Source organism: Balaenoptera acutorostrata, chromosome 3, assembly GCF_949987535.1.
Source record: "Balaenoptera acutorostrata chromosome 3, mBalAcu1.1, whole genome shotgun sequence".
Lineage (NCBI taxonomy): Eukaryota > Metazoa > Chordata > Mammalia > Artiodactyla > Balaenopteridae > Balaenoptera > Balaenoptera acutorostrata.
The window spans coordinates 167,122,804-167,150,050 of record NC_080066.1 but is presented as its reverse complement, the minus strand read 5'-3'; the positions used below and the strand labels follow the sequence as shown (position 1 = coordinate 167,150,050).

At 44.7% G+C, this 27,247-nt stretch overlaps 1 protein-coding gene across 24 annotated transcripts in view; it reads right to left on the bottom strand.

The window, feature by feature from the left end:
• The window catches only part of LOC130707493 (forkhead box protein N3-like), a 336,087-nt gene that overhangs the window by 228,242 nt on the left and 80,598 nt on the right, over nt 1-27,247 (bottom strand). For 22 of the 24 annotated variants that reach the window (XM_057542186.1, XM_057542190.1, XM_057542176.1 and 19 more), the window contains exon 2: nt 744-859. The gene's annotated coding sequence lies outside the window, so the exon portion shown is untranslated. Of the gene's footprint in view, nt 1-743; nt 860-8,169; nt 8,347-19,136; nt 19,169-27,247 lie in introns of those variants that run through there. The other 2 variants (XM_057542173.1, XM_057542174.1) reach the window with 2 other exon arrangements.

The following is a 27,247-nucleotide window of genomic DNA, read 5'->3' as shown; positions in this document are numbered from 1 at the left end:
TTCCGGGCCAGACCAGGTTGCTCCTCTTCCCTCCTGGCTGAATGATCCACAGTGACCAAATGACCTCCTTCAGCCCTCCCTCTTCCATGAATTCTCTGATTATTTCAATCCCAGTCCTCAAAGTCTCTTAATTCCCTGAACCAGAGAGCTACCATAGTGCACTGCTCCGGCCGGAAGCTGAGCGCCATCCGCCATTTTCTTATGAGCGAGTCGTGGCTCTTTTGCTAAGGTCTGAGCTTCGTGAGGATGTATCTTATATTTTTATACATCTTATAGTTTTTTATCCCCATCTGCCCTGAGAACACATAAGAGATACTCAATAATGTTTATTAAACTCAATTAAAAGGTCCAACATTAGAAAGATTAATACAATTCAAAAGAAATATAGTATCATGGGAAAGAAAATGATTTAGAGAAACTACGTACGGCAGAGGCTAGTTCCTATACAAAAATTCCCAGCGATGTTCCTGTTGCTTTGTGTCTATGACACACACCAAAATTTTAAATAAAGATGTGACTCAACATTCTCATTATCTTAATGCCTAAATTCATTGACCACATTGTCAGTCTGATCAGCTGTATAAATTGATCATTAAGAAGACACGGAGGAAGAGGGGGAGGATTTCAATTGCTGGAGAAACAATCAATTTGGCATTTGCATTTAAATATACCTTTGGTATTTCATTTATTCACTGCAATCTCCATGAGGTGTAAGCCAGCTGGGGAAGGCAAAGCTTGGTTACCTGAGTCAGAATGGGTCCAGGAAACCGAGGTCAGCATTGCTCCAGTCACAGAAAGGACAGAGAGGCCTCCATGATTACGAGAACGCTGGTCTTCTAGGAGATGATGCGTCTAGTGGCTGGTGGAGAGGAGTAGAAGGAAGATGGGATTAGAGCAGAGGAGGAGAGAGAACCCTCTCAACCACAGTGGATGTCATCTCTGGCCTGACTCTCTAAAACATGACATACTTCAGCGAAAAAGTCAATTGCAACTGTACCTCTTTATTTCTTGGAAAGTTATTGAAGCACTGGGTCTTTCGTGATGGAGTGTTCTTGAAACTGCCGCATGGGGCATAAAAGGACCCAGAGATTTGAAAATACATGCCATAGATATTATGAGATTATCTTATTTTACTATAGCTGCCATTGAGACACTTGTGAGATCATTTTACTTTACTTCAGCTGTCACTGAAACACTTGTCTATATAAAGGAAAAACATCAGAGCACCAGCAAGCCTTCAAGGCCAGCGTTCCACCACGAGAACCAGCCTTGATCCTCTCGGTAGACCAGGTATACAGGCTGCAAAGTCAATGACTCTCTAGTCTGTTGTTGTAAAATAAAATTACGCTGGCTCTATTCCTGGAGAAAAAGATGCCATCAAGCTAAAGCTCACAAAATGGGCTACAAGTTTGGAGGATACAGTTAACCTATAATCTTACAAAACAGAAAAGTTGGTACACGAGATAGATGGCATAACAATTTCTTATGGAAGATATTTTTTTGACCTACACATCAAGGAAGACACAGCAATAGGCTCTCTAATGAAAAGAATGGTGTGAGCCTATGAGCTTTAGTGTGAGAATGTTAGGAAATAAATTCATTCTATCAGTGGTTCTCAAACTGTGGTCCCTGGAAGGGCAGCATCAGTATCACCTGAGAATTTGTTGGAAATGCAGATTCTTGGCCCTACCCAAGATCTACTAAATCTGAATATTTGGAGGTGGGGCTCAGGGATCTGTTTTAACAAGCCCTCCAAGTGATACTGATACATCTTAAATCATTAATTCATCCACCCATCCAAAGACATTGAGTCCATTGTTAAAAAATAAAATTACCCTACTCTACTGCATGTTAAGCTTCAATTAAGGCCAAAGTATTGGGCTAGGGATTGGGGAAGGAAGAAGGGTCAGAGTGAGAAGATGATGAAATCCCTGCCCTTGAGAAATGTATTGTCCTCTATGGGAGATAAAACAGGTATACAGGCAACTCAAATACAGACTGTGTTATTTTCTCTAACAAAGAGTTAGAAGGTTTCAAAGGAGACATTTGTTTCTGATTGGTGTGGGGAGGCAGGTAAGGGAAAGCATCAAGACAATAGTAATGGGACTTGAGATCTGCACAGGATTTTGACAGGTGGGAATAGGGAAAAGCTGAAGCAAAGGCCCAGAGGTGAGAAAGCATGAGGGCTATTCAGGTACATGGAGGAACCAGGTCTGGCTGATACGTGAGAAACTTGGAGGTGATCTCGGTGAGACAAGGTTACTGCCAAGCACAGACACGTAAATGCTAGGGGCCCGTTGCTTCTCTTTCTTGTATGAAGACTACTTAGCGGCACCTGTGGCTTATGTTTAGAAACTGACGTCTGATAAACCAGGTGATTTAATAATTTCTAAGTCTAGTCTGCTTTTCTGTACTTTTTGAACTGCTTTTTCTAGAGGGGAGCACCTCAGCTGCTTCAAGGATTAACTGCTGAAGGTTTGCCCTGGAGGAAGACACAAAAGAAAATTTCAAAGCAGGCGTAAGAATCAGGATGTCACAGTAGCCTCGGGCCATTCTGCAAAGGGGCAAAATGTTACCACACCTAAAAAGCCCCTGAGGGCACTGATGGTTTTAGCTTTATAAAATAACTCAAGTGGAGAGGGGTGTGCCTTAGTCAAAAGGAAAAGTTAAACCAGGGACTGGGAGAAATGGGTGTAGGGATCAAAAGGTACAGACTTCCAGTTATAAAGTGGATCAAAAGGTACAGACTTCCAGTTATAAAGTAAGTCGTGGAGATACAGGATGACTATAGTTAATAAGACTGTATTGCGGGCTTCCCTGGTGGCGCAGTGGTTGAGAACCTGCCTGCCAATGCACGGAACACGGGTTCGAGCCCTGGTCTGGGAAGATCCCACATGCCGCGGAGCAACTGGGCCCGTGAGCCACAACTACTGAGCCTGCGCGTCTGGAGCCTGTGCCCCACAACGGGAGGGGCCGCGATAGTGAAAGGCCCGCGCACCGCGATGAAGAGTGGCCCCCGCTTGCTGCAACTAGAGAAAGCCCTCGCACGAAACGAAGACCCACAGCCAAAATAAATAAATAAAATGAAAAGAATCAAATTTAAAAAAAAAAAAAAAAAAAAAAAAGACTGTATTGCATATTTGAAAGTTGCAAAGAAAGTAGATCTTAAAAGTTCTCATCACAAGAAAAAAAAATTTTTGTAACTATGTAAGGTGCCGATATCAACTCGACTTATTGCGGTAATCATTTTGCAACGTATACAAATATTGAATCATCGTCGTACACCTGAAACTAATAAAGTTTTATGTCAATCATACCTCAATTAAAAAAATTAAAACATGCCCTAAAAAAGTTAAACTAATACTCAACACTTCTAATTAGAGAAAAAAACTACTTCTCATGATCAAGAAGGTATGGCTTTTGCTTCTAGAAAACTGACATAAATAGAAGGCTTTATTTCCTGGTGCTGCTAGATGAATGATGAAAAACTGAAGATGTTTTTGATGTCATGCAAGGCTCTGATGGAAGTGAAGCTGGATTCAGAATCGGCTGCTCATCCCAGTTCTGCCATTTAGCCATCTGTGTCATTAAGGGCAAGACACTCAACTTCCTAAACCTCAGTTCTTCATCCATCAAGAATTAGAGACACTGGGCTTCCCTGGTGGCGCAGTGGTTGAGAATCTGCCTGCCAATGCAGGGGACACGGGTTCGAGCCCTGGTCTGGGAAGATCCCACATGCCGCGGAGCAGCTAGGCCCGTGAGCCACAACTACTGAGCCTGCGCGTCTGGAGCCTGTGCTCTGCAACAAGAGAGGCCGCGATAGTGAGAGGAGTGGCCCCCGCTTGCCGCAACAAGAGAAAGCCCTCGCACAGAAACGAAGACCCAACACAGCCATAAATAAATTTAAAAAAAAAAAAAAGACTAAAAAAAGAATATATATATATATTTCTTCCTCTGGGTTCCAGTCAAAAAAAGTTTGAAAGCCACTAGTGTAGGTGACCTAGACCACCCCCAAATCTACCAAAAAAAAAAAAAAAAAAGAATTAGAGACACTGACTTGTCCCACCTTTGAAATTTAAATAAGAAAACAGACAAGAAGTTGCTCTGAAAATTGTAAGGTGCAATATTACACAGGGGTATATTTTTATTGTATATATAATTATACTATCCTACTCACTGAGACATTTGGGTACTAATCATACTTGTTACTGTATCGGCCTTTGAAAATATAAAAGTAAAATGTTTCTTAGGCCCAGACTCTCCTTTTAAATATTTGCAGATAGAGCAGTTCTAAGGCACAAACTTGGCATCAACCAAACTGTCCTCCCAAGAAACATTTCAAGGTAAATTTTTTACTTCTAATTTTTTTTTTTTTTTAACTTTTATTCCTCTGACCTCGCTAGAGCATCCAGATATCTTTCAGCAGCTCCTGGTGAGCACGACTCAGTCTGCAGCAACACAGACATATGATGGCGATAATTTATCATCTCTGCAGTAGTTTAGTCCCAGATGGACCATTTACTAATTTATTTCCATATGTAACTGGCAGAAAGATTAATCAGGCTTCCAACTCAGAAACCTGAATTGTGCTTCATTCCCTTAACAGGCTAACTCTGGACCACAGGAAGTACACCGTTTACATAGAAAACCAAGAGTTTCTCTTAAAAAGCCTGTCGACCTTAGACACAGGCCTTTAAACACACACGCACGCACACACACACACACACACACACACACACACACACAAGGCCTGCTCCTTATGTCAACTTGGAAGGCTGGTTCTTTCTTTAGATACTAATAGACTTCCCATAGGAGCTGCGTCTGATAGAACTGCAGGCAGAAGTAACGCCAAATCAGGCCCAGTTGCAGCTACAGTTCCCTCCCTGTGTGCAAGCACGGGGTCTCGTATTTCTGAAACTGAACAGATCTTTTTGCCATGGTGCTACACCCAGCTGGCCGGCTGTGCGGTGCCCAGGCACTGGGAAGTATGTGCTTTCTTTTCTCCACTCTTTTTAAGGGTCTGAACTTGACTGAATCCAGCAGCTGCCGTGGCTTCAGCCAAGCGATGGCGAATGAATTGTTAGCGTCGCTCTCAGGCTCCCTGAGTTCAACTCTCAGTTCACTTTCGTTTTTAATTCTACCCCAGTGATATCAGCCTTGAGCAAAGAGTGGTTAGTGGAATTATTGTTGGATGACGGTGTTTACAGATAGAAGGCCAGCCAATCCCAAAACGGGGCAGAAAGGAAACTGACTGGTTATATCTTCAGTGGAACCCAAGGCCACAGCCAGGAAGGCTCAGGAGGCAGGACCACGTAGAGATATTACCGGCTGGATCCACACACACCTGGGTCACTAAACAATCATGTGGCTTTGGAAAAGTCACTTACCGGTTCAAGTTCACAATTCTCTCCTCTGTAATATGATTTTAGCTCCCAAATTTTAGCTCTAAAATCTTTGATTCCATGAAGATGAAAAAAATATCAGCCATTCACCTGGTTTCCGTGTTTAGATGATGCCAAACAGCCAGAAGTTTGGAAGCATCTGAAAGTAGCTGAATCGGTCACGATGCTTGGTTCTGTGACAGACATAGCCTTAGGAATCTCAGTATCTAACAGTCTGTCTTTGAGCAGAAGACTGACCAATGATGTATATCTTTGCAAGTGTTTAAGAATTCAATGAAAAACAAGTTTGAAGTACTGTTCTAGGTATGGCAAAAGCTACAGAAGTACCTAAATCAACGTCCTGTGTCTTTGATACATTTACATCACAGTTCAGAAAAGGTACAACTCGTCCTAATATAGTGAAATAAGTGCTATAATTTGAAGACCAACTGTTATGGGAGCATGATGGAAAGGATGGAAAAATCATCCCAATGAGGGTGACAGGGGGAGATCTGTAAGGTTTTTTGAAGGAATTGGAATTGAAGCTGGGAAAGTGGGAGGAAAGGAATCTGGGCAGAGACAGCAGCAAGAGCAAAGGCCTAGAAACTTCCCCACGTGGCCAGGATATAATATTTATTACCCTAGGGCAGGCCCCGGGATGCTCAAGAAAGAGACCTAGTGACAGAGAAGGCTGGAAAGGGACTAATGGTGGAAAGTCCTGGACACCAGCCTGGGGATTGGCTCTTACCCTGTGACCACTAAGAACCTTCAGAAATAACTAGGCAGTGGAGGCTCTAAATGAGCTATGCCCAGGAAGTTTATTCTGGCAATTCTATTACCATTTACGATCGGTAATAAGATCAGTCTGTACCTTCATTTTTCTCTTATTCATTTCATGCTGCCACTATTTGGGAATCCCTCAAATTTACTTTTTTCCAAATCAATTTCCTGGCTCTTCAGATGGAAGCAATTGAGCTTCCTACAAGCACTGCCAGGGTTTTACATTTGAATGACTGGTGCCGCCTAGGGCTTTATGTTTTGGTTTATGTGTTTTTCTATTCTTACGAAAGAGTTAACATACCATGGCTTAGACTGGTGTTTTCTGGAGATTTTTTTTTACACTGGAAAGTACTTTGGGATGATGAAAAAAATATATACAAACGTGTCAACTGTTGGAAGGGCTTGCACTCCCCAAACAGGCAAAAGTTGAACCATCATCCAAAGTAGTTCATTGGCACTTTTTTGATTTCCAGTTTCAGAGCTCAAGGGTAATGAACCCAAGGCTTCCAGGGCCCCTCAAATGTAATAGCAGAACATCAAGTAAACCCTCACACCAATAGTATTTGGTTTCTCTGCCTCGGGAGACCAAGCACAGGTGGCTTCCTGCAGCTGTCACAGAGAGAGGCTGCCCACCAGGATACCCAGGGCCCGCCGGGCAGCTCAGGCCATGGGGGAGGGGGTCTGCAAGCCTGCCCTTCCATCGGCCCCAAAGATGGGCTGGGGTCCCGAAACTACAGAGATGAGCGTGAGAATAGGCAGAGGGGCTCCCCGTCTGAGAAAGGAGCTGCCTTTAGCAGAAGCCTCCATAAAAGAAACAAAAGCAAAAACCAACACAAAAACTCCCCTTAGAAGACACAGACTTCACTTCCCGTCTCTGGGTGGCTCGGACTCAACATTAGTTTCACTTTGGATCACCTTATTTAGAAGGCAAATCGTATCTATCCCCTAAGGTGTCAAACATTCTAGGGTTCCATCCCTGACTCATAACCCCAAATCCCTCCCAGCCCCCCACACCCCCAGGTGTGCAGGAAGCTCCCGAACCCCCTCCTCCCATAGGTGTTCTCTGAACATTCAATCAAATAATTACTGTGAAGAACAGTGTGCAGTAGACGCGGGAGACAGTTCCCTGTGCACATAAAAAACAGTCACACATACAAGAGTTGCGTTTCTCATGCCACTTTTTATAAAAGTCCACCTATGGTCAGGAAAATGAATCCTCCTCAAATGAATAGATTAGCTTAAATTACCATGCCATTTTACATTCTCTTTCCTGATACATAAATAATAAAACTGTAAGGTAAATGCAGGCTCACACTGAATAATGGGCATAAATAAAAATATTCTGACATGAAAAACTCAGTATAAATTGAACTACAACATACTTGAAAGCTCCCGCAATCATAATGTGCACATCAAAATCCATGAGCCTAATACCTAGGCTACTATTCACAAGCAGAGGTCTAGCCTGTAACTAAATACTCATTTGAACAATTCTCCTCCTAAATTACTGTACAATTTGATTGCAAAGTCACACACTTACAGAGTCTATCATCTTTCCTTGGGTGCTCTCTAACCAACACTCAAGTCTTATCAGGCTACAATGTGGCAGCATAATATAAACACACAGGACAGTAAATGGTACCAAAAAGTAGCAGCGAATGTCAAAGACAAACCAGGGTCATCCTGGTGAGAAGGGAGATATTTACATAAGCATTCAGAAAGACAATGGAGCCCCAATTTCTCTTTAACTGCATACCCAATCAACCTCTCTGCTCCTCACCTGATCATTTTTATATAAAAGCAATTTTACAATGATACATTCAAATACCTTAGTTGCCATAAACTCAGCAGCAGTTAAAGATTCTGGTGCACACTGATTTGCTTTAAGACTCAGCTATTTTCAACCAAAGCTTACATTCCTTACCCATCACTACCCGCCCTCCAAAAAATTAGCTTCACTGGCAATATCCTTCTTAAATATGTCATCTAAAAAAAGCCATTTTCTTACCTTTGTAACTCACTCACATTTGTTTCATTTGATGATATTTACCCAAGCAAGGATAATTGTTTGACTGGAATCTTGCAACTTTCAACTTTGCCCAGATTTTGCTGTCATGAGGAAGGGGAATGCCAAAATCCCCAGTACATCGCTTAGCTGAGCTAATATACATCTGAATCAGAGCTATATTTTAAATTCTTTTACACTTACTTAATATAGTACGTGCTGCCTGTCCACTGATGCGATATCAGAAACCTGCAAGCTACTATTTCTGCAACTGTGTCACTGTAGATAGTCTGAAACATGTACGTAGCTGTTGCCATGGAAACAAACACAGCTAGGGTAGAGTGCCACGCTGTGTTAATTCCTTCACCCATGAACCCCAGGGGAATGCTAACATTCATCTTCTTTCTCCTTTAGTCTCACACTGCTTTAATATTTTTTTAGCATTATCAAATGATGTACTAAATACATATGGTACACCTGAAAATACGGATGGCTGAAATGAGCTGTGTGCCAACCTAGCCTGCTGGGTATCTGCTTAAGGTGGTGCAAATAGGCACGGATCCTTTCACTAACTTCTCCTGGGAGAAATGGAGAACTTTGTTTCTTTCTTTTAAAACGGTGTGCGTAGGACAAAAAAAGGTGAGCATCTCGTCTCACCTAAGGACAGTTATCATGGAATTGCACCACAATGAAGATGCGATCAGAAATGTGCCATCTCAGTTCTGTGAAAGGCAGGGGGAGGTTTTGCAAACTTTCCGAAGTGGATCCAAGCTAAGAGTTGTTCTCCCTTCTAACTAGAGCTGCATTAGCAGGCTGTAAATCCAATCATTTTAATTAGGCAAAAGCATAAACCCCAACAAGGGCTTCATCTGTCCCCAGTTGGTCTTTGTTCCTAAACCCATGGAAGAAGGGATCAGAATGAGTGAGGGACTAACAAGATGGAAATCTGCCATCGTTCAGAAAGAAATGTGATGTTGTTCCTGGAATCTGAACATTCTCGTGTTTGCATCAAGTTCAAATCGCTGCCCTTATCAGATGTTTGGATCGGTGAAGAAAAATCAAATTCTTTCATTACACCTAAAAGCCAAAACATGTAGATACTGTCTTGCTGGGCCATCTTCCCATTCTTCAAACTGGTATGCCACTTTCAATACTGGGGTTACTCATCACAGTCAACAAAAGTAAGCTCTTCGAAATCTTAATTACAGCCTATCCCTTGGGCTACTTAATAATATTCAATCTAGATGAAAATGGCCACACTTTAGATTTACATGCTGATGTGCTTCACTGGAATGCAATTTTCACACTGAACAATCAATTGCAGGCTTTAAAAATGCAGATCCGTGACTCTGAACTGGCATGTTTTAAAGAAACCGCTACTTTATTTGCAAGGGCTATGGCAAAATCATCCTACGAAAGATCAGCAAAGTTTGACTACCATTTTCCTAAACTGAATCATTCTTGGCTACGTACTATGATAATAGTGATCAATGCATCCATAAGATAAGGCAAAACAGAGAATAGGTATATACACTTTACTGGTCAAAGAACTATGTCACTTTTTTAAAGCCATCTCAAGAGGAGTCCAGTATAAAGTCTAGTCTTCGAGTACCAGCAGAGCAGGTAGTGATGACTCTAACTAATTCTGACCAGTACTTACAAACTTAAGGAGCAGAGTCACAGCAGTAAAAAACAGTCATTTCTTACCTTTACTTCACCCTTCCATATTTGTTGAGTATTATGAAATGTTTTCATATAGGTCATCTCATCTGACAAGATTACACTATGAATTGGTGTGGCAATTATCAGCCATCTCATCTCCTATGGGAGAGCACTGAGATTCCAAAGTCCATGACTGGCCTGGAGTCACACATTCAGAGGCACAACTCTGCCTTCTGTTAACTGATCTCATGCTCTTTCCAAGAGCCACACTACCTCTAGGTGTGCTCACAAATGTACTGGCTTGTAAAGGACTTAAAATAACTGTAGCAACAATACTTATAAAAGGACAGATACTAAGTATCAGATAAATCGGTGTGGGCATCAATTATGGCTGGTGGTTAAAGTCAGGCAATGCTCCTCTCAGCCCTCGCCCACCTATATTCTTCCAAGGGTGGAAGGAGATGGGTCAGCCTTCAGGCTGAGGTCAGCCCCTGCCCCCAAAGCACATCCTCTCAGACTGCTCCCACGTCCTGAACCCTCTTCCTTCCCATGTGTCCCACCCTAAATCCTGGCCACTCCTCAGAGAGGGCCTTGGAGGGGAAAGATGATCAGAGGCTCCTTGGGCTTTGTAGGTGAAAGGGGGATTGGGGTCAGCAGGAAGCAGCAATAAATTGATAAGCATCCTGTGATGGTTAATTTTAACGTGTCAACTTGACTGGGCCACAGGGTACCCCAATACTTGGCTAAACATGATTCTGGGTGTGTCTGTGAGGGTGTTTCTGGATGGGACTTGAATCAGTGGATTGAGTGAAGCAGATTGCCCTTCCCAATGTGGGCGGGACTTATCCAATCCACTGGAGGCCTGAACTGAACAAATGGCAGGTGAGGGAGAATTCACTCTTTCTGCCTATTTCTGAACCGGGACTTTGGTTTTCTGCTGCACTTAGACTGGAATTTAGACCAACGTTCCTGGTCCCCAGCCCCTGGGATTTGGACTGGAACTGCATCACCAGCTCTCCTGGGTCTCCAGCTCAGAGACAGCAGGTCATGGGACTTCTCAGCCTCCATAATTGCATGAACCAATTTCTTAATAGAAAGATATATAGATACAGATATAGGTATAGATATAGATATAGATATACACACAGACATACACAGGCACTGTTGGTTCTGTTTCCCTGGAAAATCCTAATACATCTCCTTAAGGAAGGAAGCCATTCTGGACCAGTAGCCACCAAATAATCCAAAGTAGATTTCATTGTGATTTGGGCTATTCACGACCTCCTACCCACATCACCCTGAATATCAAGAATGAACTGGGCCCTTTCGAGAGGACAACCTGAGGTTGCAGTAGGAGTCCAGAATGCCTCCGACAAGCTGAAGAAGTTCACGGAGTGGGTCCTCAACACCATCGACATGAGCTAGGCCGGGACAGGGGGCCGCGGGGGCGCCTGCCCCCTTAGTCCTGCCGCTGAAGGCATCCTCCGAGCTGCCGCCCCAGCTCCCAACTTTGCCCCCTTTCGGGGAGTGCACAACACGACAATTGCAGATCAACAATCATTATCTGCCTTTTGTAGAACAGAAAAAGAAAAAGGTAAATAAAATTTTTTGAAGTAAAAGTTTAACTGCAAAAAAAAAAAACAACAATGAACCGGATTTGGTCATGCTACATCATTTTGGTGAAAGAGGACTTCCTCGGAGTGAATTCTTCCAGGCCATTGGATTTGTTCTAGTTCGGCCTGGGGGAGCTGATGAAGCAGAAGCCATCCTTAGGGACAGCGTTCTGGGGAGGCTTCTCCCAGACGGCAGGGAAAACTGGTTTCTTCCAACGGGCGTCCCAATTCAAGAGTCAATGATTTGGTCCCTTTTGACGAAAACCTTTCTAAAATGGATTGTATGAGAAAACAATGAATTGGGCAAAGTGGATAACATGTGATTTAGCCTGTTACAAATATTTTTCATGATTTGGCTGGCATTATGCGCATTATGATACAGAGGTGCCCTCAGAAGGCAGAGAATCTTGAGGCAGGAGGGCAGACCGGGCAGCACACAGGACAAGGCCCCTCGCTAGTGCAATGTTCTCATCCCTGTATTTGCATTTTAATTTTCTCTGGCCTCCACTTGCCCCTCCCTGGCTGTCAGGGTATCAGCTGGCCTTCTGAACACACCAAGTGGCCTGGTTCTGGCTGTTTCCTCCCTGTTTTGATTCACATCTAATATGCCAGGGGCTGGGAAACCAAATAAGAGAGTTGATTAGAATTTCGTCTGAAAGAAGATGAATACAGGCCCGAGAAAGTGTCCCTGAGCACAAAAGTGTCGACTTTTGGATGCCCTTGACTCTAGATCAATTAGCCTAAAGCCAGTCACCTGATGAGCAATTTGCCTATAATTTGAAACCTTTTTGAGTGTTTTTACATAGGAATGTCCTTTGGTTTTTTTCTTTGTTTGTTTGTTTGTTTTTGCCATCTCTTTGGCATTATAAGGTTTGTAAATGAAGGGCACACCCAGCTTGTTTTTAAATTTTAGTTTACGTTTCATTTTAATTTTTAAATTAAGTATTTTTTTTGAGATAGTGGCAACAAACGCGAAAAACACTCCACGCGGAACTGTATTTCTGGTGAACTGGTTATTAGGCAAATTGATAAGAGAACTGGTGTTTTAAGGGAATTTTCACTTCTCATTTTCATTTTTTTAGAATTCAAAAACCCGTCCAAGGACACTCGTGGTTCAACCAGACCAGAATGCACACACTGCCTGCTACCTGGGCCTCGTTTTCTTCTCCTTGCACAGGACCCTCTGCACTGTTGAGTTTCCAGCCTCCACAGGAGGGAAGGCATTCGGTATTGCTTGACTTTGTTTTTTCCCACCATGAATTTAATTTACGGGCAGTACTGAGTTCAGCTTAGCTTGTGGGTGTCAGCTAGAGCAGGGCTCACCTTGTAATCACTCAGGCCAGGAGCCTCTGTTGTGTGTTTTGAAGCAGTAGGCACAGACGGCGTAAGAGGAACCCAATTTCTTTTGCATCAAAGCAACGCGTAGACTGAAGAAGTCTGAGAACCACTCACCTGACAACCCAAATCTTTCTTTTTTTTGATGCTGCCTTTTTTTAAAAAATTATTTTACTCAAGTATAGTTGATGTTGTGTTAATTTCTGCTGTACAGCAAAGTGATTCAGTTATACACATATATACATTCTTTTTCATATTCTTTTCCATTACTGTTTATCACAGGATACTGAATATAGTTCCCAGTGCTATACAGTAGGACCTTGTTGTTTACCCACCCTATATATAATAGTTAGCACCTGCTAATCCCAAACTCCCATTCCATCCCTCTCCTATCCCCCATCCCCCCCTTCGGCAACCACAAGTCTGTTCTCTATGCCTGTGAGTCTTGGGTAGATAAGTTCATTTGTGACAACCCAATTCTTAATGCAAGCGGGGGAAAGGCCCAAGGTCAAGGTACGTCCAGTATGACTGGAACGGATGGCCCCAGCCCCATCCAAAAGGAGGGGCCAGGTGCCTTGCCTCACTCTGTTCCAAGTGCCCTTTGAGAGGGAAACCAAAAACCAGACCGGCCTTTAAGGCCAGAAGCCAAGTTGACCCAAGAGATCAGGCACAAGCTAGTGTGACTGGACAGCATCAGGGCTGCAAAGAGGGACAGGAAAGAATTAGAGGTGGTCCCTGGACTCCCCTATTATCCACTTGTGGCTCTGACACAAACACTGTCCCTCTGGGCAGAGCTCCTGAGCCGCTGAACCGCTCTGCAGAGAGCAAGCATTCCAACCAGCCTGGTACCCTGGCTGGAGCTGCAAGAATGCGGGCCAGCAAGTGCGGGTCGCCTTTTTCCTGGAGCAGCTGCTCTGCTGTTTGTCGTGCAGGAGTGAGGAGTCCCTGGGGCCAGCGCTTGGGGAAGAGAAATTGACCAGGAAGGTCTTAATCTTAAGATGCTCACTTGGGTACTGAGTCAGGATTTGGGAAGAAAATTCTCCTGGGAATGGAAACTTTTCCTTTTCATTCTCAAATTACCATTGTGACATTTGCTCTGTTGGGGACTGAGCAGCTAGCTGTCCTAAGTGTGTATGAACTTCCTCTATCTTTATATGAAAGATAAGGAGCTCAGTTCACATGCCCTCGATGGGGTCATGTCCACTGCTGGACTGGACACTAATACCTAGTCACTGGGGCAGCTGTAAAATGTGTTCTTTTCCTTTTTTAATCTGAGGATGCAATGAATTACATAAAAGTGTTTTACCCTAATCCTCCCTGCTTAAGAAAAGTGAAAGTTTTTAATACAGTAAGTCAATAGTAATGAACATAATCAGAATGTAAACCACTCTTGTTAGAACATTTTGGGGTCAGGGACTTCCCTGATGGTCCAGTGGTAAAGAATCCGCCTTCCAATGCAGGGGACGCGGGTTTGATCCCTGGTCAGGGAACTAAGATCCCACATGCCAGGGCAACTAAGCCCACGCGTCGCAACTACTGAGCTTGCTCGCCTCAGTGAAAGAGCCCGCGTGCCGCAAACTACAGAGCCCACGCGCCCTAGAGCCTGTACGCCACAACTAGAGAGACGCCCACACGCCGCAACGAAGAGCCTGTGCGCCGCAACGAAAGATCCCGTGTGCCACAACTAAGACACAATGCAGCCAAAAAAAAAGAACATTGTGGGGTCTGTTTTAATAGTGATCAAATAACACTGACTTAAATAAAAATATGGTTGTTTTTTACTTCTCACGAAACAGCCTGAGATGGTGGGCAGCCCGGCGGCAGGGCAGGGGGTGAGTGGGATGTGTTGGAGCAACTGATACCCTTAAGGCAGGAACCCAGAATTTTTCTATCTTGTCACTCTGCTATCTTCTTGTGCATTTCCCACATTTGTATGGGCTTAAGTAGCTCACTACCACCTTGCCCCTGTCCTAATTAGAAGCAAAGAGGAAAGAGAATGTGAAAGGCTTGCTCCTTCGTCTTAAAGGCAAAGTCCAGATGTTGTATCCATCCCTTCCATGTTCATCCATCAGCCAGAACTTAGTCACTTAGTCATCGCTGGCAGATGGTGTTCAGCTAGCTAAAGCTCTGGGGTTTTAGTATTAAAAGGAAGAAGGAAGGGATGGATACTGGTGGACAACTAACAGTGTTTTAAAGGCACTAAATACATGTATGGATACAAACATACATAGTAAAAGTTGACAAACATGCATGGGAATGATAAGCACCAAATTCAAGATGGCGGTTACATGGGGGCACAAGGGAGAGATTAGTCCTGGGATTGGGGAAGGGATACACAGAAGTTTGCAATCATATCTTCAACTTTTCTTTTAAACGTATTTGAAGTAAAAATTGCAAAATGTTGAGATCTGCCAAAGTTGGATAATGGTTACATGGGTGTTTTAGCTTTTATATTAGAAATAAATTATAATAAAATCCACAAAATTTAGCATTATCTCAACGACCTGACTGCAACTCAACTTATAACTAAACTGTATTTCACCAATTCTAAAAAGCACATTTTTCTACATCTGAACTCTCTGAAATGAGTGCATCTAATTATATTAGGCAGCATTTTCTCTTAGTGGGATATAATGTTTCACTTTACAAAGAATGATAACTTAGATTTGAAGATGTACAATGTATAAGTTCTATTGCATGTGGTCCGTGGCGCATTTTAAGATGTTTGACAGTGGGGGAAGGGGGACTGTTTCCACAAGAGGGCATCGCAAAGCTTATGAATCTCTTCAGGCCCCATACCTGGGCTCTCTCTGTTAGGTGGTTTTCCGACTTCCAAGCCAACGTTCTTTCCAATGATAGTGCCTCTGATGAAGGTCGTGTGAAACACAAACATTTGGACTAATTTTCTCTGCAACTGAAGAAAATCTGGCAGATTTTTTTTCTGGCCCTCCTTAATTAATTTTAAAGTGCTTGAGAATCTCCTACCTGGTAAGTAACAAAAGCATAAATGGCACCTACAAATGAAACTCCTCCAAATGGGAAGAAATCAGAGTCAGGTAATTACTGGACCAAAATTTGGGATGGGCTGAGAAGGCACAGCCATCTGAGGACAACGAAGACTTCTCCATCCACCCAAAGCGAAGTCCATGCTCCTGGCCTATAGAGGTAATGGGCAAGACCACCGCAGTCCCTTTTCCTTTGATATATGCTATTGTAGAACTCTCTTGTAGAAAATTAGCTAAGAATACACAGGCAACGTTGTTCCTTCCAAATTATCAAGATGCAAATAAACCAAAATGAGAAAAAAAATCATACAGCTGGTTTATTTGAATGCAGAATAATAAATCACCTTTTTTTTTTTAATTTATGAAAGTTTTCTTCATTTCTCACATTCAGTTAGTATACAGTTGGCATTTTCAAAATTCAAACCTGATGTGGGTTTGGAATTCAATGAAGCACACTGGAAGACATCTGAGTGAAAAAATAAAAGTTCTAGCCATATGCTACTGGTGCATGAATTTGAATATTTGAAAGGTAATCTAGAAATGAGAATGTTTCCAATTCTCCTTACCAACAACAGTAATTCACAGCAACAACACATGTTATAGGCGGAGCCACTTCACCATCTGAGAGACAACAGGAGGACAGACGGGGTCTGGGGCTGGGGTTCTGTCCCTGCCTAGTGAGTTACACTAGTGTGATTTTTCACTAGGTCTTGACCACTCTGAAGCCCTGCTTGGTCAATGATTAGGGGGCAATAATGATTCTTGCCTCACTGGACATATTAGCACATAAAAGAGCTGCTAAATGTTTCAAGTTTGGTTAACAATTGGGTGAAAAACCAGAAGACCATGCACAATGGCTCCTTCCAAAAGCCATATGTGACACCATGAAACAAGCTCTAATATTAAGCCCACTGGATTTTTTACTTCTTTATATTTATCCACATAGCCGGAAAGGAAATGACCCAGGGCCAAACCAACAGCAGGGGCTCTCCCCCTTCTTGTTTGTACCCATGACTAGGATGGCAGGAGCCCCCAGCCCTAGCTGGGAGGGTTTCCTGACAGTGCCCAGCTAGCCTTGCTCAGTCTGTCCCTGGGCCAGGCCTCTAACCGGGTCACTCAGCCAGGGAATATACAAGCCAAGGGATCACGTGCATTGCTAATCAACTCACGTGCATTTGGGGAACGTCAACCCGTGCAAGACTGGAATTCGAGGTATTATACTAGCCCACTTCCAAAACCACGTGTCAAGAATCCAACCCATGTGTTTGCAGGATGGCTACAGTGCCATGGGGTGGTCCAAATGCTGAATGTGTTGATTCCTACGCATCCATCTCACTTTGTGACAGAAGTGAGCGATCTTTTTACCAACCTATTGATAAACTGAGAGGACAAAATGATAGCGTTTCTTCCGGATCTATCCTGGCAATAATTCCCAATGGACTGCCCTTCAATCTGCTCCACTGTATGTAGACTGGTGCTCTTCTCAGGGGCATTAGAGAGGGCCAGAGCAGGGCAAAGAGCCACAGCTCTGTGTGAGGAGACAGAGTGTCCATGACAACCTGGGCCAGCCACCAATGTGTCTCCCCAGCTCCCCCTGCCACCCCAAAACCTTAACCTTAATCAGAGCCCCAGGTCTGGGGAAAATCTCCGAGGAGTGGCTTCACATTGCTTGGGGAGAGAACCTCTTCTTGGTATGAACTCTCTGTAAGATGACACCTTATGATATTACCAGACCAAACCCCCTCTCACAGCAACCATGGCCCACAAGACCAGTTGTTACCACTTCCCCATCTCAACGAACCCTTCTAGAGCTCCTGGATCTAATCCCCACTCAGCCCGGCAGCTTCCAAACCAGACATGACCCTGTCATGAAGCACTTTGTTCCTCAACAGGCCTCGATGCACCCTAGAGGTCTAGAATGATCTCCACCCCCAGCAAAGAAGCAGAATATCAATGGGGTACAGCCAAGGGCTGGAAAAGATGCATGATCTGTGACTCAGCTCCCTGCATCGTTTCTCCCCAGCTAAGTTGTGATGGTTGCATCTTATCTCTGCAGCCTGAACTTGATCACAGCACGACCAGGGGAGTTTTGGTGCTGGTTGTTAACGTGGTGTTTGCTCACTTGCTTTACTCTGTGGGTTGCCTAAAATTACACAGCTAATGAAACACCATCCCTGAACCCATCTGCTTTACGCAGCGTGGACAGCAGATGATTAAGCAGTCGGTCAAGTGAGCCCAGAAGTCTGTCTCACCGCACAATGGCAAAATCTGAAAATACCCGATCCCAGCAAGCACTGGGTTCATGTGGACCTCCAAGGTGGTAAAGTAAGACGCAGCTCCATCGCAGCTATCGGGTGGCCCCACCAATGGAAAACAGCAGTGACAAATGGAGACGGTTCTCTCCTAGAGTCCTCCGCAGGCCAGGAAACACCTGAGAAATCTGAGAATTTGATCACATCCAGAAACCGACGTTCAATAATAACTCCCTAGTTGGGCAAGTGCTTCGCTGAAAAGGTCTGTTTGCTTACAAGCCATACATCAGCTTGCCTTAACTTTATCGTAAGGAGAAAACCAAAACGTCTTCTGAAAGAGATCAACCCTAACTTTATTTAGGTCACATTGCGGACATACACAATTAATGGGAAGTAGGTGACTAATTCAGAAACAGCCAAGAAAGGTCAATGCCTAGTTTATTCCTTAACCCACAGTGGTCCGTGAGTAACATTAATAGGCATTTGCCACTATCTGCTCATCAATGCTGTAGTCATTAAACCAACAGGAGTAGGGAGAGGATTTCACACTCATTAAAAAAAAAAAAAAAAAAAGATATGCCAGTATGTAGTGACATAAGCATGGAAATCACACATTTAAAAACAGCTCTTGGGACTTCCCTGGTGGTGAAGTGGTTAAGAATCCGCCTGCCCATGCAGGGGACACGGGTTCGATCCCTGGTCCAGGAAGATCCCACATGCCATGGAGCAACTAAGCCCGAGCCCGAGAGCCACAACTACTGAGCCCATGCGCCACAACTACTGAAGCTCACGCACCTAGAGCCTGTGCTCCGCGACAAGAGAAGCCACAGCAACAAGAAATCCGTGCACTGCCACCAAGAGTAGCCCCCGCTCGCCACAACTAGAGAAAGCCCGTGTGCAGCAACCAAGACCCAACGCAGCCAAAACAAAAACCAAAAAAAACCCCTTAAAACAGCTCTCAAAAGCATTTATATAATAAAGTCTCAATACCCTGCCTGTGAAGTAGAAATGATTATAACCCCATCTTATCAATAAGCAGCCTGATAGCCAGGCACCTGAAAAGTGATTTGCCCCAAGCTCCTCAGAAGTTAATACAGGCTCACCTCAGAGATATTTTGAGTTCGGTTCCAGACCACTGAAATAAAGCGAATATCACAATAAAGTGAGTCACGGGAATTTTTTGGTTTGCCAGTGCAGAAAAAGTCACGTCTACACTATACTGTAGTCTATTTAGTGTGCAATAGCATTATGTCTAAAACAAAATTTACATACCTTAATTGTTGCTAAAAAAAAAATGCTAACCATCACTGGAGCCTTGAGTGAGTTGTAATCTTCTCGCAATAGTACCATTAGAGATCACTGATCACCATGATAAATATAATAATAATGAAAAAGTTTGAAATACTGTGAGAAATACCAAAATGTGACACAGACACATGAAGTGAGCAAATGATGTTGGAAAAATGGCTCCAACAGACTTGCTCGTTGCAGGGTTGCCGCAAACCTTCAATTTGTAAAAAACACAATATCTTCGAAGCGCAATAAAATGAGGTTTGCATGTAATAGCCAGGCCAAAATTAGATCGTCAAGATTCCAGGCTCCATACCCAGGCCACAGAGCTGTGTGCTCTGCCTCAAGAGGGCAGGCTGAGTCCATGACACCCGATGCTGGCGTGGACCAGTCAGTGTATCATCAGAAGCGACGTTTCCACGTACCCGCAAAGGCAACCCCCTTTCTGCATCTGGAACCACTGGGCCCATAAGGGGCCTGGCCAAAGATAATAGGAACTTGGTCTACAGATCAGCCACCACACCTGTGGCGCTGCTCAAAGCATACGCCCTGCTGAAGGCGGGGGAGCAACATTGTACGCACACACAGAAGGCAGCACTGTCCCCTGTCATGGGATAGAGCGTGGGCATCTGTAACACGATGTTAAGAGGACAGAGCACATCCTAGACATTCCACAGCAGGACTTCCCTGACAGTCCAGTAGTTAAGACTTTGCGCTTCCAATGCAGGGGGCGTGGGTTCGATCCCTGGTCGGGGAACCAAGATCCCACTTGCCGTACATTGTGGCCAAAAAAAAAAAAAGAGAGAGAAAGAAATTCCACAGCACGCAGAGTATCAGCTCCCCAGGCACCTTCCCCTCCTATACAACCCCAGAGAGAGTTTGGTCTGATGCATAAGGAACGTGATGGTAGGAGAGGCACACACTCAGAAAAAGAGAGGAACTTGGCCAGAGCAGAGAATGTCAGCATCATTCTAATCTCTTCATTTCACTCGGGAGGAAACTGAGGCCGACGGGCAGTAAAGCGCCCGCCCAAGGTTGCCAGATCATTAGCGGACATGCTCTGAGCAGACTCCCGGGCTTCTGATGCCCAAAGCCACAGACTTCTCTCAGCCAGCGCTTCTCACACGTGAACCTGCCATCGGACCACCTGCAGGCCCTGCCCAGCAGCAGGCTCTGACCCCGCAGGTCTGGGGCGGGGCTGAGGGTCTGCATTTCTCGTCAGTGCTCAGAGGATGCCGGTGCTGCTGGCCCGTGGACCGCACATTGAGTAGCAGGATTTGAACACCACACGTTCTGTGACCTTATGACTTAAGGCATCCCCCTGACCACGCCGCTCAAAATGATAGGCTTTGTACATGGCAAAAATAAAATGATCGCTATCAATTGGCCCTTTAAAAGTATACGTCCTGGGCTTCCCTGGTGGCGCAGTGGTTGAGAATCTGCCTGCCAATTCAGGGGACACGGGTTCGAGTCCTGGTCTGGGAAGATCCCTCATGCCGCGGAGCAACTAGGCCCGTGAGCCACAACTACTGAGCCTGCGCGTCTGGAGCCTGTGCTCCGCAACAAGAGAGGCTGCGACAGTGAGAGGCCCGCGCACCGCGATGAAGAGTGGCCCCCGCTCGCCTTAACTAGAGAAAGCCCTCGCACAGAAACGAAGACCCAACACAGCCAAAAATAAATAAATAAATTTATTTTTAAAAAAAGTATACGCCCTTCTCGGGAGTTCCCTGGCGGTCCAGTGGTTAGGACTCCGCGCTTCCACTGCAGGGAGCACGGGTTCAATCCCTGGCTGGGGAACTAAGATCCTACAAGCCGCGCGGCACGGCCAATTAAAAAAAAAAGTATATGTCCTTCTCCATAGCACTTCCTACTAATTGCAAATGATAGATATTATGTCCTGTGTTCATTGCCCGTCTCCCCACTAGCATGTCAGCCCCAAGAAGGCAAGGATTTTGTCTGTTCTGTTCACTGCTGTATCTATTCTGGTGCGTGGCACCTAACAGGCATTTAAATATCTGTGAAATGAAGAAAGAATTTAATTTTTAGTGGAAATTTTAAAGTGCCAACCATCATTCTCAAAAACTTCAGTGATTGTTTGCATACTTCTAATAGTATTTTTCAATCTGAAGAAACTACTTGGAGATTTCAAAAGGATCGTTGTTACAGATTGTCGGAGATATTTTTATCTTGTCATACAAGCACGGGCTTCGTGGAGAAAGGCATTCCCCGTGTTTTTCAGCTCTCATTCACCATTCAGCCTGGATTCCTCCTCCTTCCCCCTCACAGGACCCAGACAAGAGACAGATCAAAATTGGCAGGCAGACCTCCCCATGAGAGGGGCCTCCCACTCCTACACACAAACGGGGATGAGTCGAGAAAAGCTGGAAGCAGGATGGGGAATTCCTCGGTGTGCATGTGGAGATGCTGACCCTTGGGGAGGTATGTGCCTCACGCACGGTCTCACTGCCATTTGATGGCAGGGCTGGGACTCGAACCCATGCCCCCTAATTCCCAATACTCTTTACACTGTGCTTCTCCTTATAAACAGAATCTGGGACCTGGTTGGAGAATGACTTCAGCTCCAAGATCCGTGACAGGGATCCAGAATAAGTCTCATGATATCCATGGAACCAGAGAGAGTCCTGCACATGCACCGAAGGTGGCCTCAGCTAAGCAGAGAGGGCTGTGTGTCCAGGGTAACCCCAGGACCCATGCTGCCCTCTGACCTGGCTGTGCATCTTGCCAATACACATCTCCAACCACACAGACAAGCATGGGGGCATGAGCAGCTCCCCATAAACGCCCCAAAGATATATGACCATAGTCACCATCACATTCAGAACGACAGGACGTTTTTGGAGCTTGGAGGTTGCAACTTTGAAGTCACAGATTGAAATGAATCACCAAATCCACTGCCACCTGCCTTTTCCCAAAGGCTACTTCTGCTCCCATACCATCCCAAATGTGCACACCTAGCCGGAACAGGTCTAGAGGCATTCATCAGTGTCCAAAGAGTTCCTCAACTCACAATCAGATCACCTTAGGGGTCAGGATTCTCAGAAAACCTGCCTGGTTTGTAATCCACATTATAACTCATATTCACTCAGAGTCCAGAAGTCTAAAGGTCATCCCCTAAACGCCCTGGACCCAAAGTAGCCCAGGTTTATTGAGGTTTTGCAGTCCTGATATGAACAATGCAGATTCACTACAGGCAAAAAGGGCAGTACGCTGCTTTCACAAAACAGCAAACCCCTGTTCTCAGCCATCTGCCTACAATGTAGAACAAACAACTGTGTCTGCATCCCTCCAAAGCAGAGCAGGAAGACATACTGAGGCAGGGACTGGGCAGCATGACCAGTTGCTTGGCAACTCTAGGGGAGGAAAGACTTCTCCTCTACCCTCTTAGGTTCTGTGATTGGAACCTGTGGATTAAACTGACAAAAGACAGATTAACAGAAGAAAAAACATACAAATTGTACTTGACGTTAATATTTTTACGTGGAATAGGAGACTTCACAGAAAGAAATGAATGTACCACAATGTTCATTCTAGCACTATTTACAATAGCCAGGACATGGAAACAACCTAAATGTCCATTGACAGATGAATGGATAAAGAAGATGTGGCACATATATTCAATGGAATATTACTCAGCCATAAAGAGGAACGAAATTGAGTTATTTGTAGTGAGGTGGATGGACCTAGAGTCAGTCATACAGAGTGAAGTAAGTTGGAAAGAGAAACACAAATACTGTATGCTAACACATATATATGGAATCTAGAAAAATGGTACTGATGAACCTAGTGGTAGGGCAGGAATAAAGATGCAGAGGTTGAGAATGGACTTGAGGACACAGTGGTGGAAGGGGAGGCTGGGACGTAGTGAGAGAGTAGCATGGACATATATACACTACCAAATGTAAAATAGATAGCTAGTGGGCAGCTGCTGCATAGCACAGGGAGATCAGCTCAGTGCTTTGTGATGACCTAGAGGGGTGGGATAGAGAGGGTGGGAGGGAGGCTCAAGAGGGAGGGGATATGGGGATATATGTATGCATACAGCTGATTCACTTTGTTGTACAGCAGAAACTAACACAACATTGTAAAGCAGTTATACTCCAATAAAGATGTATAAAAAAGAAAGAAAGAAAGAAATGAAACCCAAAGAATTAGACCCAGGGGTTTATATATCAGTTTAACGAAGAGTGATAAATTGTAGAGATGCGACATACTAAAGGAAGATGGGTTCATGGGAAAGTGATTTGGACGTACACAGGGGAAACTCATGGGAAAGAAGGGTTATTCTAGTAAAAGGTGTCTTTGGGCAGACCCATCTCCGCTTCAACTCCCCTTCTCCAATGATAAGAATGTTTTCCTCTTCCTGGTACAGAGAGGACACCTTTCTCACAGGAAATTTATGCTCTGCTTGTAGGTAGAGAGGGAAGGGCAGAGAGCCCTCCCTGAATCTGCTGATTTTCAAGTGCCTTCAGCTCAAAATAATCAACAGGCCAAAGTGGCAGCTTTAGGGATGGTATGTTCTGATCCCCTCAGGACGGAGAAGCGAGGGCTGCCGGGTGGCTTGGGGAACGACTCTCACATGTCAAAGGTGAGAAGAGTGAAATATAAGAGAGAAACTAGGCAGTCACAGCTTCCCCAAACCCTACGTCCCAAATGCAGCTTCCACGGTGTCTAATGCTGTCGCCAATACCACCATCTCTGAGTTTGTTTGTTTGTTTGTTTTTAATCTCAAAACACTAACCACTGTCACACCAACTGTAACCGTCTCTTCTTCTTTCTCTCCTTCTCTCTCTTACACACACACACACACACATACACCCTCCCCGACACTTAGAGGAAGGTTGATAGCATTTCCAGATGAACTAGAAGGGAGGAGACGTGGCTCTATCTCTGTTTTCTTCCAGGATGTCAGAGGCTAATGTGAAAGGGCTGCTTGAGGACCAGGTGATGACGCTGATAATGGAAAACAAGATGCTAAGGAGACAAGCCAGAACAGAGGAGAAGGTGCTAGAAAAAGGGAAAGAGGTGAACGAGGGAAGAAGAGCATGGAGAACGGGAGAAGCTGTCCTAACCGCCAGGTAACTAGGCACTACTCCACTCCCAGCGCACGGGCCAACTGGGCCAGAACAACGGAGCAACGCTGCTCCCATACAGCTTTTCTGCTGCAGGTCGCAGAGGGAGCCGGCTATTGTAAATGCATTTGCCCTTGGCCTCAGCATCAATCAGACTCGAGACCTTAGCGTCTGCGGTTGTAAGCTCTGGCCTGTCCTCACCTCCTCCCTGGGGCGAACCTCTGTGTAAATCACATGCCAAGACAGCAGCAATGTTACCTCCATTAAGTGCAATTAAATTGCCAAGGAATGTTCCTTATCACACGATCGTGGAGCTAGCGTCTTAGACCTTAGAAACAGACATCAGCTACTGTAACCCAACTTTATTACAGAAACTGAGGCCCAGAGAAGTTGGTCAAGGTCATACAAGTTGTCAGGAGCAGAGCTGGTGCCAATTGTCAGGACAGCCCTCTTTCCACTCCCACGCTGCCTAACACACTACAGTTAATTTTAGTTCATCACACATTCGGCTTGTGCTTTCGAGGAATTTTATAGTCTCCACTCCATCTGTGCATTTTGCCATTCTACTAGCTTCACGTTATTCAGTGCCTCCCAACTATCTATTGACATCTGTGGCACTCTCCTTAAAAAAAGGGGGGTCTAAGAGTTTGAATTGATCGTCATCTGTTTGTCATTTCGACAGCACAGAGATGGCAAAACATTCACAGCTGAGCGTGCTCTGCGTTATTCTGAAGGGCCAGGTCTAGATGGACAGTCCGCTTTGGGCGAGGGTGAAAAACACTTCTTCCGAGATTTACAGCCACTAAGAATAAGGCCACCATTGTCTACGTATAGCACACACCGTCACTTAGGAAGGTATTAGGTTTTACTTTTCACAAGTGTTTCAAATAGAGTGAAGACCATTGAGGTGGAAACCTGCCGGTCAGAATGTATTCCAATGTGCATAACTGTTAAAATAACACATGTAATGAAAAGTTGAAGGCTTGGTTTTTAGAATGACCAGTCATGAATGTTGAGGCTGTCAGGCTGCAGCACAAACCATTCCTGCGGCTCTTGATACCCACGGACCGTTTAAGGAGCCATAATTATGAGAGCACGGTCGCCTCTGGGGCCTCGGAGCAGGTGCGCCCCTCATCTCTGTCAGAGCACCGGCCAAAAGCCACACCAGTGGAAATGGCTACAGGGATTTCAAAATGCCATCGCCTGTGGGCAAAACAAAACCCAACCAGCATCCAAACTGTCCAAATTAAGCATCCAAATTGTTACAGAAAAGTAGTTTATTTCATCTGCAAGTTGTGCATCTCAGGGAGGCAGAGACACAGCATTATTGTTTATGAAGCACCTACACACAGAATAGCTTTTTATTTGTGTGCAGATACTGTACGTACAGAGATAGCTATCTGTGCAGATAAATGCTTCGGGGACTTTGAACTTCAGAAAAATGGGATCTGGCTAAAGTGTCTCCTCTCTCTGCTCTCTCTACTGCTTTAATCTTTTATATCTGTACACAGGCCAGATGGAAATGGAAGCCTCTACTTCTCTAAGGTGTACAAGTAAATAAAGGAAACGAAATTTCAAGGATGAACACACACTTAGTATTCTACATGCAGTAACTTGTCTTTCTGCTGTCACCTAAGTTCTGACTTCTGTAATTAAGATGCCACTTAGGACTCAGGAAAATACAACGGTATTCAATGGCCTCCTAGTGCATTCAAAGCTCTGGGGTAGGCACCAAGGGTCAGGCTTCCAGCAGCTCTGTAAAGCGGACACCTGCCCAATAGTCACCGTTCGTACTCTCAGTCCTGAACTGCTCATTTTGACCTGTCCACGGAGCTCACCTGCCCTCTTCCACACTCTCCCCAGCACTGACTTTACCCCTTGACCTGCTGTTCGTACTGCTTCTCTAAAATCAGTCACCTGTGGTCATCTTCTCGGCCACCCAGGCTTCCCTGAAACACGACTGCCATCCAGATTCTGTTCCTCCCGCTCACCGGAGGACCAGCTCTCCACCTAGCAGGCGCCCCAAACAAAGGGGTTAGCGTTCTCTACTCCCTGGGCAGGGCAGGACTCTAGCCATGTGAAAGATTAAAGAAATGGATGCCATATCCCAAGGCTTCCAGAAGTTTACAGTTTCAGTCTGAGTACAAACATAACCACATAAGATGGCGTGTGTCAACGGAGTGGCATAGAGGAGCCTAGAAAAGACTAAATGAAGACCAGTCAGGGAAAGGGCCATCAGGGAGATGACCTTGCATGAGCAGACTTCAGACAGATGCAGGGCATTTCAGAGAGGAAAAAAGCATTCACTCATTCATTCAACAAACATGGCTTCCGTGTGTAACAGGTATAGGGTACTTCAGCTAAAACACAGATAAATACACCAAGGAGTTAACACGAGATGGTGTGCACACCAACATCTCTAATGCTTAAATGGCTGTGACAAGGGCTGAAAGAGTGATTGTAGAAGCCCCAGCTTTCCTTGGAGACTGTCTTCTCTTTCCAACAGCCCTCCCCGCTACCAAGATCAACAGCGGTGCTTCTGAGTGTCACATAAATGAGCCAAAGATGACCCCTGTGTATTGGCCCCTAAGTTGTTTATTTCTTCAGTGCACTCTGAGACCCATTAGCTCAAAAGCCTGCTGGTGCGAAACTCAAATTTGTACACATCCAATTATTTTTAAAATAGCCCAAACAAGATTTTTAGTCATTTAGAACCGACCTGCTTTGCATACCCCACAAAACTACACCCAGAATTTGCCGGTCATTAATAAGACAGAGCCTTATGGTTGTAAGACCCTAAGCCACTAGCTACTGCCCTTTGGAGCTCGCTGACC